The 15,201-nt window shown below is 38.9% G+C and overlaps 1 non-coding gene across 1 annotated transcript; it reads right to left on the bottom strand.

The window, feature by feature from the left end:
- Positions 1–15,108: 15,108 nt before the first annotated feature.
- Positions 15,109–15,182, bottom strand: TRNAT-AGU (transfer RNA threonine (anticodon AGU)). The gene has a single exon. It is a non-coding gene; the product is annotated as a tRNA-Thr (tRNA).
- Positions 15,183–15,201: the final 19 nt, after the last annotated feature.

Raw genomic sequence — 15,201 nt, 5'->3', positions numbered from 1 at the left:
CTCATCAATACTATAATTATTAATTATTAACAAAATGATATTCTTCTTTTTATCTTTTTTCCCCTTCCGCCTAGGTCGTGTGATACGCGACAAATTACAATTACGACATAAGTCACTACATGATGGTCAAAGAAATAAGCATTCTAACACCATTAACAAGAGTTAAGAATCTCACTTAAGTGATAACAAAAGTTTATCCTAATGGCTCATAGATAACTTTGATTGCGCCCATTAGACCATGTGAACGATCTAATTAAGACTTACTGTTTTAAGAAAAGAAAAAAGTTTAATTTAATGATATGTAACTTTTTTGTAAAGTTACAAGTGCATAAAATATTACGAATAATATTGTTACGGGCTCATAGATGATCTATTCGAATCTCGAACCTAATTTCTTTCACTTGGAGTCCCCATTACGACTTTGTAAAATTTAGCCCATATTTTTTTACTTAGATTGAGTTGTGGGTATGGTGTGATACATGCGTAGATTGAGTTGTAGGTATAATGTAATACATTTTTTTTTATATATTATAACATATTCATTATGGTTCTCCTCTTTTCGGCTGAATTATTGGTATGGTGTGACTGGAACAAAATTTAGAAAAAGTTGGCATTTTTCCCAGGTGTCATCGCTAACTACGCTGACCCCTATGTTGCCTACCAACGGGCAAGGGGTGTACACTAATTTCTTTTGTGTATATGACTATACACTGCCTGGTTATGTTAAACCAACGCAGCCTATATTGAACATGGTTATGTTATGTACAAGCTGCATATGTCTTCATATACATGGTTGATTTTCTCTAGGTAAAGCCCAAGCATGATGGATGGAAAATCGGGACGAACAATGAACACGACATGTCTTCTTGTCATTTTGTAAATGAATTAACCCATGATGCCAATGACCTTTAAAATAGTTGGTTAGGCTAGTATGAAAGTTAAATGGTGTATGTTTCTAAGACAAATACTTAGTGTTTTGTTAAAGAACTTGCAATGTTTTGTAAATTTGTTTTGGGTAATAACATGACTACCCTAAGTGATGTTGGTTAATGTTACATATAAAACTTGGGGTGTAATAATTTCATGATAGAATAACATTGAAACGATGATTTTTGTTTTGTTGGGACAAAAATGGGCATAATTAAAGATTTTCCCAATGAAAATCTTCGTGTCATAAGGTGTTTCTTCTCTTGAAGGTAAAGGGAAATGTTGTATTGTGGCTCGGGTGGTTCTGCCCATCACCGTTTTTTCTCAGCAGTGTAAATTTATATTTTTCGTCTGAAATTTTATGCATAATATAAATTTATCCTTTTTCGACTGAAAATTTTGAGCCCGGCCTCCCCAGTTTATGAAAATTTTTATACGTATTGATTATCCCCCCCCCCCCCCCCCACCGGCACTTTCGTTCAAGCTTTGCTACTGCTTGGAGATTGAGGGTATGAGTCCTGTGATGGACAGTGATATAATATCTTTAGGAGTAGATGTGGGCAAATAAAATGATTAACCGAGCTGATCCGAAAATTGAACCGAAACCGAACTGGTTTGAAACCGATTATGTAGAAACCGGTTTGGAACCGATTGAACCCGTAGGTTCGGAACCGGTTTTTAGTTTTCTCCACCAAAACCTGTTCCAAAACGGTTAACTGAACCAAAACCGGGCAAAAACTTGTCAAAACCCGAACCGAAACCGATCAAAACCCGAACCGAAACCGATCGTAACATTGTAAGAAGCTGGTTTCAACCTGAACCGAAACCAATTATAAACCGGTTTCGACTTTTGTTGACCAAACCGAACCGGTTTCAGCCCAAACCGATTTTGAGTTTTAAACCAGTTTGTACACCTCTAGTTAGGAGTAGAGGTGGGCAAATAAACCGGTTAACAGAACCGACCCAAAAACCGAACTGGTTTGAAACCGATTATATAGAAACCGGTTTGGAACCGATTGAAACCGTAGGTTTGAAACCGATTTTAGTTTTCTCCACCAAAACTTGTTCAAAACCAGTTAACCCAACCAAAACTGGACAAAAACGGGGCAAAACCAGAACCAAAACCGATCAACACCCGAACCGAAACTGATTGTAACTTGGTCAAGAAACAGTTTCAACCCGAACCAAAACTGATCATAAACTGTTTTTTACTTTTATTGACCAAACCAAACCGGTTTCAATCCAAACCAATTTTGAGCCTTAAACCAGTTTACGCACCTCTAGTTAGGAGTATAGATTGTTGTTAAAAAGATACATGATTTATACACGTGTTAAAGTTGAAAATTTTGGAAAGTGACATCTATCAACACAAATACGTGCAAGCTATAATTTGTGGTCAATTATGACTCATTTTTATGTATTAAGTTCAATTATATTATAGATTTATTATATTATAACCATATAAAATGAGATCCAAAATACACAAAATGCTTACGTGTATTGATTGTCGGTCACGTTCATGGCCATATATCCACTATAATATGATAATAGATTAATATCCACAAATACAACTTTTGTTATGAAAATAATCTTTTAACAACTTTAACACTAAACACAAATTTAGTGTTTCTTTTTGTTTATTCGGCCTAATATATCATCATCTTTGAGGTTGTTGATTGCTTCAATATTTGATCTTCTATATGATATCTAAAAAGTAAAAAAGTACAATTTTCATTTGGTTACGCATAATCCTAGTGCTAAGTGTACATTTTTTTTATCATGAGACTTGAAGCTTCAGCCACTAAAAGGCATATTAGTTGTGCATGCCATTACGCTATATTTCATTTGATTGTTATCATTAGTAATATAATATGAGTGAAGACGCAAATAGGTCTTTTAGGGTTACGACAGGACACTCATATGCAATTATATTGATAATCACGGTGGCATGTATGTTTGATTTACTATTAGGAGCCGGCATAAGTTGGTTTGGTTATAGACTAAAGATGAATCTATAATCGATTTTTTAGCATGTAGTTTTCATAACTGGTCATTTTGGTTATAAACATTTTGATCAATTCACCAAGGCCGGCCTTGGTTATAAACCTATCTTAAAAAATAGTAATAATAAAAAAAACTATGCACATATAAGCGATGTTACAAGTCATTTACAGTTTATTTACCCAATTTAAGTTCATTTAAGAGTTAAAACCCATATAAAAAAGCATAAACTTAAGGACCTATAGTTTTACTCGTCCTTAGCCTAAAAATTCTTACCGATTCTTGAGGGCCGCCCTGAATTCGACTATCCAAAAAATACTTCGACTAGTTCAATTAACCATCGCTTTAGGCTAGGGATGAGCTCGGTATCGTACCGGTACCGGTCCCGAAAATCACCAAATCTTGGTACCGGCACCGGTACCGAAATATTCGGTTCGGTACCGGTACCGGTACTGTACCGGGACGGTACCGGTATTGAAGGTAAAAATTCGGAAAATACTCATACCGTACCGGTACCGTATCGATCCCGAAACTCAAAACTTTGATGCCGATTCGGTACCGACGGTACCAAACTGATACCGATTTCGGTACCGGTACCAAGTACCAAATGCTCATCCCTGCTTTGGGTGTTTAAGAATTTTAAGTTCTCCCTCAATAAAACTTTCATTTATTGTTGCAGAAGTTGTTAGCGTTGTCAACTAGGTCGAACAGGGAGTTGCGAGCACTCAGCCTTAGTCGTGAAGTATTCGCCTAGACGGAGCGTACTTGAGGATTACTCGTTGCGTAAAACAAGTAATCGACGCCTAAGCATGATTTTTACAACCATGACGGTTTCATCTATATCTTGAATAAAATAAAATCTATTTATAAAGGAGCCACTAGCATGTTATTAAAAATGTACCATAAAAGTTTTTTCGGTTAAAGTTATATATACACAAATAAATGAAATAGATTATATATTTATATTATAAAGTAGGAATGATATTTGTACCTTCCAAGTACGCCTACCGTACTATCTTTTTGTCTTTTTATTTTTCTTAACTCCTCTTATATTATAAATAAATACATGACTACTAGTCACACTAATCATAGTATATCACCAACATGAACAAGCTCATACGCCAACTCTCTCGTGTCTCTAACTCTTGTGGTTGCTCCCTTCACTGCTCCACCGCCCTTGGTGACTCATCAGCCAACGTGCCCGAGGGCTACCTTCCCTTTTACGTCGGGGAAGAGATGGAGCGGTTTGTGGTCAGTGCTGATTTACTGAACCACCCTCTTTTCATAAACTTGTTAAATATATCGGCTCAGGAATACGGGTACCAACAAAAAGGCGTCCTTAGTATTGCTTGCCATGTCATCCTTTTTCGACGTGTGCTTGAAGCTTTGCAGGATGGGAAAGAAAGCTCATATGATATTCAACATCTTTTGTCTCGAAACACAGACCATATTGCGTGATATGTTCGCATATATGTAGATCGAATGTGTGCATCGTTTCAATTGTATATATTAAGTCATTAATCAACTTCTTGTGTTTGTAATTTTGTATAATTAGTTTTGGCTAGATGGATTGATTGAATACTTGTATAATCTTTATTTGTGTTTTTCCATAAATTATGTGTTATGTATTTTACATGGGAATTGTTGTTAGGAGGTCCACGTGGATTTTGACCGACCTGAAGGATCATAAAAGGAGAAGTATTTTTCGAGAGCTATACATGACATATACGTATCCCTAAAGACAAGGGGAACGTATCGTGTCATGGACCTATTACAAGTGTCGAGTACGGTCCATCAGATTATAGTCCGCTAGTTTATGGCTACAATTATCTATACCTAGGGTTTCTTGAATGTATACTTGAAAAATATGTATAAGACGACAAGACGTCTCATTTCATGCTACGACATAGCTAAATTACATCAACACATTTTCTTCTTACGATTTTCAATACTTGTGACGGAATCATAAACTTTTGACTAGAATCACAACGGTTTTTTTTGTACCTGCTTCGACTATTCTATTGTTAACCGTTGAACTGCTAAACAACAACAACAACAAACGTACCCAGTAAATCACACAAATAGCATAAGCTATTGGTAGGGTCTGGAAAGGGTGTGATGTAGACAGGCCTACCTTTATCCATGAGGATAAAGAGGCTGCTTCCAAAAAGACCCTCAGCTCCAAAGCATGCAACATATAAACACACAAGTACCAAAAACAAACTTATAGTAATAAAGTGGCACAATCAAATATCAACACATATGAAATCATAGAATCCAAATAGACATAGCAACGCAAGAACAAATATAAGCAAAAATTGCCTAAAATGTAGAGGGGTCTAAGCCCATCCGCCAAAACTAAAATACAAAAGATCTCTTCTAAAAGTCCTTAACCTTAATTCTACGTCTCCATGAACACCTATCATGGACCATGTCCTCAGAGAGGTGTAACTCTAGCAAATCCTGCCTAATTCGCTCATCCCAAGTCAATTTGGGTCTGCCTCTACTTCTTCTTCCTTCCTTGAGGGTTTCCACTGCTCTAACTGACGCTGTTTCTTGTCTTCTCTTCACATGCCCATACCATCTCAATCTCCCCTCCTTTATTTTTTCACATATACTAACAATTCCTAGTCGTTTCCTAAGAACCTCATTTCTTATTCGGTCCAACCTTGTATGCCCACACATCCACCTCAGCATCCTCATCTCCGCCACCTCCATCTTGCATGCTTGTGTTTTCTTGATGGCCCAACAATCTGTTCCATATAACAAAGCCGGTCTAACAGCGATCCTATAAAATTTCCCTTTTAATTTAGTTGGGAACCTCCTATCACAAAACCCTCGTAGCTGCTCTCCACCTACACCAACCCGCCCGAATGCGGTGTGTTAGATATTATATTAAATATGACATGTTAGGAGTCGCCTTTTAGTTGCGTGCATCATCGTATTCTTTTGGGCATAACTTGTGTAACTACATGGAAAGTGATGATAACCTTTACTCATTTCTAGGTTTCGTGTATGTTCACAAAACAAGTAAACAAGACGTGTTATAGGACAAATGTTATTTGGTTGCACTTAAGCCATGATTACTTTATTAAAGGGGAGCTAATATAAGTTGTAAAAAGGAAAGAAATTAATGTGGATGGTTGGGAGGGTGGGTCATGTGAGTTGTAGTGGAAATTTGGTTTTTTTTGAAAAGATTTTTGGGCTTCAATTAATTAAGTTAAAACTTAAAAGAATAGTGGTGTTGCACAACAATGATTTTTTTATATTAATGTTACAACTGTAAATGAGGTTGTAACTACTATATTGTTTGTTCCATCTTTTCTATCAATTAAAAATAAACAATAATGTTTTGTACTTTAATGATGTAGATTTTTTTAATAGAAATTTAGATTATGGCCGGTCACTAGCTCACCTGATTATCTTTATTTCTTGAGTATAGACATATGGGGTACTAGTCTAGCACGTCCCCGAAGTAAAGTTCGTAACCAGTCCACTCCATCATCCCCAATCTAAAATCATCCTAAGAATAAAACAATAAAACCCACTATTGGCTTACGTCCCCGAAGTAAAGTTCGTAACCAGTCCACTCCATCATTCCCAATCTAAAATCATCCTAAGAATAAAACAATAAAACCCACTATTGGCTTTTTGATGTTGTGATAAGCATAATCATCCTTTTATTTTACATTTGATAGATGTAAATAATTGATGGTTGGTAACAAATTTAAGAAAATGACATCACTTGCCGATATGATTACTTGTACCTTTGGTTGATTTATATTCATTAGGATCTCGGTTATAGCAAAACACACACAAAAGCAAATTGTAGAAAACAAATGAATACGATAAATAAGGATTTATGTGGCTTGGTCTAAATTGACATATGTTTACGAGTTGCAACCAATAATTTATTATTGCTTGATGCACTCTACTCTCGTAATAAGAAATTACAAGTACAATATGTATTTACATAGAGACTGGCTAGGGTTACAAAAAATCAGATATCAAGAAATTGTAGTTTGACTCTAATAAAGAGGTATAGAGCCGACCCAAATAGATCTTAGGTCTTCTTAGTTAACCCAACAATAAGTCTTCAACTAACCAAGGCCTAAGCTTCCACAAAGTAAGCAACATGCATCTATATGTTTGGTATAAACTAGTAACAATATTACAATTGGTGTCAATGGAAGGGCCACATATATAAAGGGAGAGCTTGAGCTGCTTTATGATTTGGTTTGGCACCAACCCAAACAAATGCAACTACTAATAAAGGCTACATTTGTATTAATGGGTTATAATTACACGTGTAATTCATATCATGATATGTGTATATTTAGGTGTGATTCTAACTTTTAATGATTCTAACTTTTACAAAGTATATTTATAGTCACAACCAATGTTTTCAGACCTGGCTCAAACGTTGATCCGGACGTCTTACGGGTCAAAGGTCGGACCAACCCGTGAAGGCGGACCCTATTTGACCCGGATGACGTTATAAATAATTTAAATGTATATTTATATATATATATACATATAATTCATATACATATAACAAATAATAATAACCAAAATAATAATAATAATAATAACAAACTTTAATGTTTATTTATGTTGTATACATTGTTTTTTAAATATATATGATTTATGTTTGATTAATAAAAGACATTAATGAAAATTGGTTGATTGGCTTATGGGGTAATTATTAAAACTTCTATCTTGGAAATGATCCAAGTTTTAATCCCGGCATGCATATTTCATTTTGGATTTAATGAAAAAATGAGTTTTACCCGCTGGGTCACCGGGTCCGGGCCGATCGCCACCCGCAAAACCCGACCGGGTTTTTAGAAAACAGCCAAATATCCTGACTCGGCATGGTATAGGGACCGGGCCCCGATCGGACCGGTCTAGGTTTCAAAACACTGGTAACAACTATTTAAATTATTTATACAAACGCCACACAAACAGTTCTTTTCATAAACTGGTGTTTCAATTTCTATAATATCTGACAATAACCAATATAGACCCCACCTTCCTTCTATTAGTTCCTATCTTTCGCCTCTCCTCCCGGCATCTCTTGACGTTGTCGCTTGCATCGTCGACCATTACCCAAAACCGTCTATAAGCATGTACCCATGAGAACTTTATTAAGTGCCATCCCTTGACGTTGTCGCTTGCATCATTGACCATTACCCAAAACCGTCTATGAGCATGTAACCATGCATCAAGTTTTAGTTGATACATTATTTAGTTTTGCATAAAATACACTATAACATTATTCATCGTGTACCTATTGTGCTTCTTTAATTCTTTATAATTCCCCAAACTGTTTGTTGTCAGTTAATTTCTCCAATTTGTTCCATTGACTCCATATATGTGGGAGTAGAGTTGCCGTCCAGACACTTTACAAATCTATGTTTAGACAAGTTCTTCAAATATCACAAGAAACGAGTTGGAACCACGGGCCTCGGTACTAGGGGTGTTTAAAATCGGATACACGAAGTTTGGATATTCGAACATTTCAGATAGTGGATTTCACGATCCAAATCCGAATTTTGAAAAAATAACTACTTATAAATTTTTTTTAAGCATTATTATTTTTAAAATATTTCGGATATATGAAAATTATCTGAAATACATGAAAATTTTCAAAATGACTATCCGAATCCGAAAATTCGGAAATCCGAATCAAAATAGGAGTTTCGGATATTCGAATATTTCAGATGTTGGATTTCACTATCTGAATCTGATTTGGTATCCAAATTTTGAAAAAAAAAACAACTTATAAAAATTTTTAAGAGCTATAAAATTTTTTTATCCTAATTCGAATTTTGAGAAAACAAAAACTACTTATAAATTTTTTTTAAGAATTATTATTTTTAAAAGTATTTCGGATGTATGAAAATTATCCGAAATACCCGAAAAATTTAAAAACCACTATCCGAATCCAAAAATTCGGATATCCAAATCAAAATAAGAGTTTCGGATATTCGAATATTTCGGATATTGGATTTCACTATCTGAATCCGATTCGGATTTGGTTAGGGGTGTTCAAGAAATCCGCAATCCGAAAAAAACCGAAATCCGAACCGAAACCAAAACCTGAATAATCCGATCCAAATTCTTATTCGGATATTCAGATCGGATCGACCCGGATATCCGAATAACTAATTCGGATTCGGATCGGATTCGGATATGGATTTCAAAAAATTCCGGATACATCCGAATATATAACATGTTATTAGTGTATATAGCCAAGTCCATTAACATTTACAATAACTTTATAACCATAACTTCATCATTCGTTCAATCAACCTGAAGGGGTATGCACCCGCCTTAACATCGAGTGGGGCGGGTCAACCCACAAGATATAGACAAGAGGCTTGAAATCAGGATGTCATGAAGACACAAAGCCAAAACCTATGCGCGTGGCGCATATCACATATGCTCACGCATATCACATATGCTCACGCATCACACATGCTCAAGCATCACATATGCTCACGCATATCACATGCTCACGCATAACACATCTGCGCGTGAGAATAAAGAGAAGACCTTGCGCATCCCCGGGATAGGCGCATAAAGGCCGCGCGTAAGCGACACATAACAAATGAGACAATAGTCTAATCCAAATCAGGATAAGGACAACCATGATTGTACTCATCAGACAACCTTCCAGAAGGTATCTTTTAAGGAAGACAGAATTACAAATTTTGTCCTTTAAAAATAGGCAAAAACCGGTTCGTGTCCTTTTCTAAGTTTCCTTGCAGGCGGTGTACTTTAAACTTTTTTTTTCTACACGTTATGTCCTTTACGCTAACTGGGTTAGAAAAACTCAGTTAAATGCCCTCACGTGAGACGCATGTGAGGGCATTTTTGTCTTTTTGCCTACCCTGCTTCTTCTTCATCACAAGGGCAGAAACATCCCGCCGGAAAACTCGTCGGAGCTCCGGCATCCATTTCCGGCCACCAAACATCAACATCACTTCAAACCTACAATCCCATCATCAACACCTTCATCGTCATCCGGCGACACCGGAGCCGGCGGAAGCCACCCTCCGAGGTTCAACTGCTACTGCTTTTCATGTTACACTAGTTACTGGGTCCGGTGGGATGGCTCACCAAACCGCCAGCTGATTCATGAAATCATTGATGCTTATGAGGATGGATTGATTAACAACAATAATAATAATAGTAACAAAAAGAATAAGAAGGATAGAAAGAAGAATAAAGTTTCTCCAACTCCAGATTCTTCTCACGCGCCGCCGAGTGTTGTGGAGGAAGTAGCTCACGCGCCGCCGCAAGAGGAGGAAAATATGGTCAACAATGATGACGATGAAGGTGACGGTCAAGATGGATTGATCAGTGTCACGTCATCATCGGAGAAAGGATCAGCTTGCAAAACCCTAAGCAGGCCGTAAATCAGCTTGCAAAACACTCACACAATCACCGTCCGCTCAACTCAATTATAGACGATCAATAATCAGCAACCATAACAGACAACTATAACAGACAGCTGCCATCGCCACCACTAACGGTTACGAATCGGACCCACCACCAACGATTACGAATCAGAAATTAAAACCCTAAAAACAGGTGTTTTGTGATAGAACCCTAATTCCAAACGAATCAGAATTGAGGACGATTGTGGATGAGGGAATCGGAGATGGAGCGGTGGCTGGTGGCGGAGCTATGGTGGCGGTGGTGATGGTGTTTGAGGAACATAGAGAGAGAAGTGAGATGAGGCAGCACAGAAACAGAAGAAGAAGAAGAAGCAGGGTAGGCAAAAAGACAAAAATGCCCTCACATGCGTCTCACGTGAGGGCATTTAACTGAGTTTTTCTAACCCAGTTAGCGTAAAGGACATAACGTGTAGAAAAAAAAAGTTTAAAGGACACCGCCTGCAAGGAAAGGACACGAACCGTAATTTGGCTTTTTTTAAAGGACAAAATTTGTAATTGGGTCTTTAAGGAATAAATAATGTGCTGATATTGACAGCTGCAATGAAGGGTGGACAACTCAGCAAAACCCATGTGCCACCACGTGATGGCACATGGGTCAGGTAAAATACTTTGGTCAGAGAATAATCAATGAAAAAGCACCAGGTGTCCTAAGTACACGTGGCGCGAAGCAATAGGAGGAGGCCAAAAAGGCCCTAATTGGGTCTGAGCCCAATCATTGGAAACCCTAATACTATAAATACCACACCACCTCCACAGTTGGGGTCAGGCAAGAAAATATATTCCAAGTCCTTACTCATTTTCACATTCTTATCTTCTCCTACAATATCTTATTCTCACACCGGAGGGTTACCCCAAAGAGGACCCCTCTGTCCCTTTCTGAAGGGTAAGCTCACGGTGCTGTTCGTTTTGTAGGTGGAAGAACTCGTATCTCGGAAAACCATCGGTGATATAGCACACTCATACCCGAAAAAACGTTGATCGTATACAAGGTAAGTCGATCCACGCTTCTTCATTGGCGCCATCACCTGTTACAACGGCAACAAAACCACTACTTCATCAATTTTCTCTCTGAAAATCTTCACCATGGTTTCCAGTGTTCAAAACAACGATCAAGTTCTGGAGGATAATGAGCTTGAGGATGTTAATGAGGGACATCAGGTTCTGAGGGCGCCGCGTGACACTGCGCGCACCACCAGTAACCACCCCTTCAACACAACACCTTATGATCAAACTGAAACTCCCCCAGACGATCTCACGTTTCAAAATCTGACTGGTACAAAACAAAAAGGACCAATGGACCCGGAAGTTAAAACCAATGACCCTAAAGAATGGCTCATAAACGAACAACGGCGTCTAATGGACAAATACAATGAGTTGGTAAAACACAAAAAGTTAGCCGATTTAACACAAAGGCTCGCATTTGATAAACAAACCATTCAGGGAACAGCAAAAAAGACGCGCGCGCTGGAAGACGGTCATTCTGTTCACACCGAACAAGCTGATATTAGTGATGAGGAAGAGGTGCACAGCATGTAGAAGACGCGAGATACTCATGCAGGAGGTTCACAGCTTCGCGCACACATGCACATAGCACCTGGAGCCAAAGCTGATATGGATTTATACACACCATACAACCCACAAGCGAAAGCGCAAGTGGACGTAACCACACCATATAGGCCAGCCATCTTGGTAAAACATTCAAAATTCACTGAGCGCATTGCGAAGGCTCCCATTCAACACAAAACCAAGATGCCAAGTGGTTTAGGCAAGTACGATTGTACAACAGATCCAGATGATTTCTTACAAGGTTTTTATAACACTGGAAACTTAGAAAGCTGGACGATGCCAACATGGTGTCACATGTTTGCTCGCTGCCTCACGGGTGCAGCGCGTGTCTGGTTCGAAAGCTTGCCGACAGGACAAATCGATGGGTTCGAAGAGCTATTGGAAAAGTTCCAGGCTCACTTTATACAGCAGCGCAGACACACGCGCGACCCCGATGACATCATGCACTGCGTACGCAGAAATGATGAAACCATTGAAGACTACATAACTCGTTTCAATCAGGAATCTCTTGCAATTGGAGGCATCACTGAACAACTCTTGCGCGTGGCCTTTATACAAGGTGCGCGCAGTGATCAACTCCGCAGAGCTCTCGTGAGCAGAGAAGGCATGCCAACCACTTGGGCTAAGCTTATGGAAGCATCGCGAGTCTTCGCGCGAAATGAAAAACAAATTGCCCAAGACAGAGCAAGAGATAAAGGGCATCGAACAGAAGCACCACGCAACAATGAAAGGAGGGGCAAACAAAACTCCGTATGGTCCAGGTTGCAACAAACCAATTATTCTCCCGCAGAAAAGCAAGCGCAACAAAGTTCACCCCCACCCCAAAAAGACATTCTTAATCGCGGAGAAGGTGACAAGAAGGAAGGTGGCAGAGAGCCTAACAGACCTCTACCAAGAATATGGACTCCCCTCACCAAAACGCCTTCGCAAGTGTTAAGCACAGAGAATGTCCAGTTTAAAAGCCCCAGGCCATTACTCCATAAGGGACCACCGAACAGTGGCAAATATTGTGAATTTCACAAATCCACAGGGCACAACACCGATGCATGCCATCATTTGAAGGATGCAATCGAAAAGGATGTGAAATCAGGCAAGTTGGCTCACCTGGTAAAAAATCCAAGACCAGAGAATGAACAACCAGACGGAGCCTCAGCCAGTAAAAAATTCAAAAGAATCTGTGTAGCTGAAGGAAGAAAGCAAGGGCAAAGATCGAGGAAGAGAAACGCGCAAATCAAAGGGGATTGGCGCGAGCAACAAGTAATCTTTCCAAGAATCAGAGGAGGCCCGTCTATCAGCAGTCCTCTAGTCATCACTGCACACATCGCTCATTATGAGGTGTCAAGAGTCTTGGTGGACACCGGTAGTGAGTCAGACATCATGTATGAGCAATGTTTCAGGAAGTTGGATCCAGAAGACCAAGCAAGGCTCGAAGTTGTGAGTGCACCAATCTCGGGTGTCTCGAACGAAATTATTCACCCCCTAGGTCAGATACAATTCGAACTAACTATGGGGGATGAGAAGCACAAGCGAGCTGAAATTGTCAACTTCCTGGTCTTGCCCACCACTTCATGCCATAGTATGATCTTGGGTAGAGGAACGATTGCCCAATTCAACGCCATACCGTCACCAGCGCATGGCGCGTTGGGGTTCCCAACACCAACAGGAGTAACATTTGTGTATCGAGATCATTTATGCGCAGTAACAAGTATACCTCGAGAAGGGAGAATGAAGCTTCCAGTGGCAAACAACGCGCCAGAGGAATGGATTCTCAACCCAAAATTCCCAGAACAGACAATCACAATCGGAGCTACGATATCAGATGACACAAGAGTGAGAATGAAAAGATTGCTCACAAAGTATATGTCAGTCTTCGCGTGGCAACATTCTGATATGACTGGGGTTCCGCGAGACCTGGCGCAGCACTCCCTCAACACATTCAAGTCTGTAGAGCCAATTGCTCAAAAGAAAAGAGTCACGGGAGACGAGAAGGCAAAGGCCATGAATGAGCAAGTAGAAGATCTACTGCGCGCGAATATCATTCGCCCAATACGATACCAAACATGGGTAGCCAATCCTGTGATGGTAAGGAAGAGCAATGGGTCATGGAGAATGTGTATTGATTTCAAGGACCTCAACAAGGCGTGTCCAAAAGATTGTTACCCTCTCCCAAACATTGACATGAAAGTGGACTTTGTGGTGCCATTTAAGCTCAAATGTTTCCTGGATGCCTATAAGGGCTATCACCAAATTCAAATGGCACCACAGGATGAAGACAAGACTGCTTTCAGAACTGACAAGGGTGTTTTCTGTTACACAAAAATGCCCTTTGGTTTGAAGAATGCAGGAGCCACTTACTAAAGACTCATGGACGCAATTTTCAACGAGCAGATTGGAAAAAACTTAGAAGTCTACGTGGATGATTTGGTGATTAAAAGCAGGGAGGAAAAACAAATGCTCAAAGACATCGAAGAAACCCTTCGGCGCCTAAAGGAAGTAAACATGAAGCTCAACCCGAGCAAATGCACATTCGGCGTGGAAGAAGGGAAATTTCTCGGCGTAATGGTCACCAAGGATGGTTTCAAGGTGAACCCAGAAAAGGTGGAGGCTATCTTCACAACCTAACACATCATAGACAAAAATGTGGTCGTTATACTCTCTAACACTCCTTAACTTCCTTGTTCTTGTAGTGTTTTATTTTTATTTTCTAGTTTTGTATGTTTATTTAATAAAACTTAAGTTTGTATATATGTTATACGGATTATTCGGATAATTTCGGATTATTCGAATCCGATCCGAATCCATCTGAATTCAATTCGGATCGGATTCAGATCGGATAGGAATGTCCCTAATTCGGATCGGATCGGATTTCGGATAGGGTTCCAAAATTTTTAAATCCGAACCGAATAACCCGTTATCCGATCCGATGAACACCCCTAGATTTGGTATCCAAATTTTGGAAAACAAAACAAAAAAAAAACAATTTATAAAAAAAAAAATTAATGGTTATAAAATTTTTCAAAAGTTCCAACCTAGAGCAGAAATTTGAACATCTAAATTAAATATTTCATTTTAAGTAATAACATTTGCACTCGTTGAAAGCAGAAATTTGAACATCTAAATTAAATATTTCATTTTAAGTAATAACATTTGCACTCGTTGAAATTTGAACTCAAGACCTCCCGCTTACTAAACGGGTGCTCTAACCAACTGAGCTACAAGAGCTGCATGTTCTACTTTCATG

This window comes from Bidens hawaiensis, unplaced genomic scaffold (genome assembly GCF_021521415.1).
Source record: "Bidens hawaiensis isolate Kalapana, Puna unplaced genomic scaffold, B.hawaiensis_p1.1 tig00039994_1, whole genome shotgun sequence".
NCBI classification, from domain to species: Eukaryota; Viridiplantae; Streptophyta; class Magnoliopsida; order Asterales; family Asteraceae; genus Bidens; species Bidens hawaiensis.
The sequence above is the reverse complement of the archived record's forward strand: the minus strand, read 5'-3'. Positions and strand labels throughout refer to the sequence as shown.